Genomic DNA, 6,000 nt, shown 5'->3' with positions numbered 1-6,000 from the left:
ACGATAAGATAGGCCTTTGTCACAAAAAATGGCCACAGAGGGTTATGGCTCTATCATGACCATTAATTAAACTTTGAAAGAAAAGAGTATTGCGTTCATATGGAGATATGCTATAGGATGCACTATTGTAGTGTGTTTGACTTTATAATGAGTGTCGAATTGTTCAATAATAGCTAAGACAGAAGCAATTAATAGGCTACCTATTGAGTGTGGGAGAACAGGGATACATACTGTACATGTAATGACATAACAATGTAATTGACTGAAAAATACATTTCCATTGTGTATTTCCATCAATTTCCTTTTATCACACAACAAAATAAAGTCATGAGCTATTTCAATGTCATTCAGACAGCGAACGTTAAGTAAGACTTGCCTGGAGTCTTAATGTCTAAAAGCTGAATCCTGCCTGATTTCCATCCCCACTGGACCTTAACACCGGATCATCGCAACTAGCTAGCTGCAACCGAATGGCTGTTGTTGGCTAATCACCACTGTCCCGATGCACCAGTTAGCCTTGAGCTAGCCTTGAGCCAGGCCCATCTCCCGGCTATCTACCTCTCTGTCAACCGGACGGGACCTCCTAGTGTCGACACGGAGCCCCGCCGATCCATCACGACTGGTCTGCCGACGTATCGTCTGATGTGGTTTCAACAGGCTTCCCGTTGCGATGACCATGAAGATCCATCTGCTAGCCCCGGCCCACTAGCACGCACAATCAACAGCCGTGCCTCCTGCTCGCCTGTGCTGTAGCTGCCTACGAACTGCTCCCGGACTTACCTATTGCTGTTCACTGGACCTTATGATCACTCAGCTACACAGCTGATGCCTGCTGGACTGTTCCTTTACACGGTACCCCATCTTGTTTATCTGTTTAGCTTCAGTCCAAACTTTCGTCGCCATTATCAGTTGTTGTCTTAGCCCTCTCGAATAACATCTGTGATTGCGTTATGCCTCTCTCCCATGTCAATATGCCTAGCCTATTGCTGTTTGGGTTAGTTTTTATTGAACTATTTCACTGTAGAGCCCCCAGTCCCGCTCAACCTGCCTCAGATAGCTTCTTTGTCCCACCCCCCATACACGTGGAGACCGGCTCAATCTCTTTCATCGTTACCCAATGCTTAGGTGTACCTCCACTGTACTCATATCCTTCCATATCCTTGTCTGTACATAATGCCCTGAATCTATTCTACAACGCCCAGAAATGTGCCCCTTTTATTCTCTGTATCCAACGCACTAGAAGACCAGTTCTTAAAGCCTTTAGCCATATCCTTATTCTATTCCTCCTCTGTTCCTCTGGTGATGTAGAGGTTAACCCAGGCCCTGTAGCCCCCAGTATCACTCCTACTCCCCAGGCGCTATCATTTGTTGACTTCTGTACACGTAAAAGCCTTGGTTTCTTGCATGTTAACTTCAGAAGCCTCCTCCCCAAGTTTGAGTTATTCACTGCGTTAGCACACTCTGCCAATGTTCTAGCAGTGTCTGAATCCTGGCTTAGGAAGGCCACCAAAAATCCAGAAATGTCCATCCCGAACAACAACATTTTTAGTCTAGATAGAACTGCCAAAGGGGGCGGAGTTGCGATCTACTGTAGAGAGAGCCTGCAGAGCTCTATCATACTATCCAGGTCTGTGCCCAAACAGTTTGAGCTTCTACTTCTAAAAATCCACCTTTCCAGAAATAAGTCTCTCACTGTTGCCGCTTGCTACAGACCCCCCTCAGCCCCCAGTTGTGCCCTGGACACCATATGTGAATTCCTTTCCCCCCATCTATCCTCAGAGTTCGTACTGCTTGGTGACCTAAACTGGGATATGCTTAACACCCCGGCCATCCTACAATCTAAACTAGATTCCCTCAATCTCACACAAATTATCAAGGAACATACCAGGTACAACCCTAAATCCGTAAACATGGGCACCCTCATAGATATCATCCTGACTAATTTACCCTCTAAATACACCTCCTCTCTCTTCAACCAGGATCTCAGCGATCACTGCCTCATTGCCTGCGTCCGTAATGGGTCCGCGGTCAAACGACCACCCCTCATCACTGTCAAACGCTCCCTAAAACACTTCAGCAAGCAGGCCTTTCTAATTGACCTGGCCCGGATATCCTGGATGGATATTGACCTCATTCCGTCAGTAGAGGATGCCTGGATGTTCTTTAAAAGTGCTTTCCTCTCCATCTTAAATAAGCATGCCTCATTCAAAAAAATCAGAACTAAGAACAGATATAGCCCCTGGTTCACTCCAGACTTGACTGCCCTTGACCAGCACAAAAACATCCTGTGGCGTACTGTATTAGCATCGAACAGCCCCCGCGATATGCAACTTTTCAGGGAAGTCAGGAACCAATATACACAATCAGTTAGGAAAGCAAAGGCTAGCTTTTTCAAACAGAAATGTGCATCCTGTAGCACTAACTCCAAAAAGTTTTGGGACACTGTAAAGTCCATGGAGAATAAGAGCACCTCCTCCCAGCTACCCACTGCACTGAGGCTAGGAAACACTGTCACCACTGATAAATCTACGATAATCGAGAATTTCAATAATCATTTTGCTACGGCTGGCCATGCTTTCCACCTGGCTACCCCAAGGCTTTTGACTCTGTCAATCACCGCATTCTTATTGGCAGACTAAATAGCCTTGGTTTATGAAATGACTGCCTCGCCTGGTTCACCAACTACTTCTCAGATAGAGTTCAATGTGTGAAATCGGAGGGCCTGTTGTCTGGACCTCTGGCAGTCTCTATGGGGGTGCCACAGGGTTCAATTCTCGGGCCGACTCTATTCTCTGTGTATATCAATGATGTCGCTCTTGCTGCTGGTGACTCTCAGATCCACCTCTACGCAGACGACACCATTTTGTATACATCTGGCCCTTAATTGGACACTGTGTTAACAAACCTCCAAACGAGCTTCAATGCCATACAACACTCCTTCCGTGGCCTCCAACTGCTCTTAAACGCTAGTAAAACTAAATGCATGCTCTTCAATCGAACGCTGCTTGCACCCGCCCGCCCGACTAGAATCACTACTCTCGGCGGGTCTGACTTAGAATATGTGGACAACTATAAATACCTAGGTGTCTGGTTAGACCGTAAACTCTCCTTCCAGACTCACATTAAGCATCTCCAATCCAAAGTTAAATCTAGAATTGGCTTCTTATTTCGCAACAAAGCCTCCTTCACTCATGCTGCTAAACATGCCCTCGTAAAACTGACTATCCTACCGATCCTTGACTTTGGCGATGTCATTTACAAAATAGCTTCCAACACTACTCAGCAAATTGGATGTAGTCTATCACAGTGCCATCCATTTTGTCACCAAAGCCCCATATACTACCCACCATTGTGACCTGTACGCTCTCGTTGGCTGGCCCTCACTACATATTCGTCACCAAACCCACTGGCTCCAGGTCATCTATAAATCACTTCTAGGCAAATCCCCGCCTTATCTTAGCTCATTGGTCACCATAGCAACACCCACCCGTAGTATGCGTTCCAGCAGGTATATCTCACTGGTCATCCCCAAAGCCAACACCTCCTTTTGCCGCCATCCCTTCCAGTTCTCTGCTGCAAATGACTGGAACGAACTGCAAAAATCTCTGAAGCTGGAGACACTTATCTCCCTCACTAACTTTAAGCATCAGTTGTCAGAGCAGCTTACCGATCACTGTACCTTTACACAGCCATCTGTAATTAGCCCACCCAACTACCTCATCCCCATATTGTTATTTACATTGTTATTTATTTTGCTCATTTGCTCCCCAGTATCTCTATTTGCACATCATCTTCTGCACATCTATCACTCCAGTGTTAATACTAAATAGTAATTATTTTGCATTATGGCCTATTTATTGCCTAACCTCCATAACTTACTACATTTGCACACACTGTATATAGATTTTCTACTGTGTTATTGACTGTACGTTTTGTTTATTCCATATGTAACTCTGTGTTGTTGTTGTTTTTATCGCACTGCTTTGCTTTATCTTGGCCAGGTCGCAGTTGTAAATTAGAACTTGTTCTCAACTGGCTTAACTGGTTAAATAAAATAAAAAAATTAAAAGAGGATCCAGTGTTTTCACTAAATGAGGTTTCTTTGTGATGGTGTTTCTTTCATTCAGTCACAATGCTGTTGCATAACACCTATTCAGTGTAATGGGACTCATAACTGTCATATCGGCCATTTTGCTGTTATGGATGTCAAACCCAGCCAAGCCAGTACTGCAGCATATCTACATGACAAGCCTCATATACAGTTGCATAAACTACAAGTCAGTGTTTTTGTTGTTTTCATAAGCGAGTGGAGTGGAGCCAAGCATCCCCCTTTCCTCTAGCTCTAATCCCTCTTACTGGGTGTAGTGATAAGCATGTTTGACTTGGCCCAAATTTACTGTGTTGTTTCTGCTTTGACAAACCATGTGAGTCCCAGTCCCTGTAGAGTTGGATAATCTGAGTGATGCCTGTTAGGCACCGCTCTCCTCCTGGACCAAGCAACAGAACAGCAGGGGAGGAAAACAAAATGCCCGCTTTTCATCTGCTTTCCACTCTCCCTCCCTCCCTTCCATCCCTTTTCTCCTTCCCTCTTTCCCCTACCTCTTCCCCCTCTTTAAATGTTTTGCTGCTCATAGATAGATATAATCTGTTGGTGGGAGCTGGTGGCTTTGTTGACATGTGTCGCCATCTCCCTCCATGTATGATACAATTGAACGCCAGGGGGCCGCTGGTGACTTAGTCGTCTCTGGCCCCAGCCCATTGGCCTTCTGAAAGCTGTGATAAACTGTGCCGATGCAAGCTGTAGCCAATCAGATCGTGCTGCCAGTGTGAAGGAAGAAGCTCTTAATCTCACTGCAATTTCCTACCAGTTCACCCATGGTGCCTTGTGGTGTGTGGGGACCGATGGGTTCTGCTGGCATGTGTGTGTCTGTGTATGCAGTGTTTCCCCTATATTCATTTAGCAGCTGTGCCCAACCACTGCTAAATAGTTGCTGCCATTACAAAAAATATGATTACAAAAATATATATACAGTGCATTCGGAAAGTATTCAGATCCCTTGACTTTTTCCACATTTTGTTACGTTAAAGCCTTATTCTAAAATGGATTAGATGTTTTTTTCCCCTCATCAATCTACACACAATAATACCCCATAATAACAAAGCAAAAACAAGGTTTTTAGACATTTTTGCAGATTTATTAAAAATAGAAAACTGAAATATGACATTTACATAAGTATTCAGACCCTTTACTCAGTACTTTGTTGAAGCACCTTTGGCAGCGATTACAGCCCTGAGTCTTCTTGGGTATGACGCTATAAGCTTGGCACACCTGTATTTGGGGAGTTTCTCCCATTCTTCTCTGCAGATCCTCTCATTCTCTGTCAGGTTGGATGGAGAGCATCGCTGCACAGCTATTTTCAGGTCTCTCCAGAGAAGTTCGATCGGGTTCAAGTCCGGGCTCAGGCTGGGCCACTCAAGGACATTCAGAGACTTGTCCCGTAGCCACTCCTGCATTTTCTTGGCTGTGTGCTTAGGGTCGTTGTCCTGTTGGAAGGTGTACTTTCGCCCCAGTCTGAGGTCCTGAGTGCTCTGGAGCAGGTTTTCATGAAGGATCTCTCTGTACTTTGCTCCATACATATTTCCCTCAATCCTGACTAGTCTCCCAGTCCATGCTGCTGAAAAACATCCCCACCGCATAATGCTGCCAACACCATGCTTCACCGTAGGGATGGTGCCAGGTTTCCCACAGATGTGATTCTTGGCATTCAGGCCAAAGAGTTCAATCTTGGTTTCATCAGACAAGAAAATCTTGTTTCTCATGGTCTGAGAGTCCTTTAGGTGCCTTTTGGCAAACTCCAAGCGGTGCCTTTTACTGAGGAGTGGCTTCCGCCTGGCCACTCTACCATAAAGGCCTGATTGGTGGAGTGCTGCAGAGATGGTTGTCCTTCTGGAAGGTTCTCCCATCTCCACAGAGGAACTCTGGAGCTCTGTCAGAGTGAC

Source organism: Coregonus lavaretus, assembly GCF_964263955.1.
Source record: "Coregonus lavaretus genome assembly, chromosome: 3".
In the NCBI taxonomy this organism is placed as follows: Eukaryota; Metazoa; Chordata; class Actinopteri; order Salmoniformes; family Salmonidae; genus Coregonus; species Coregonus lavaretus.
This window is presented reverse-complemented; position numbering follows the sequence as displayed.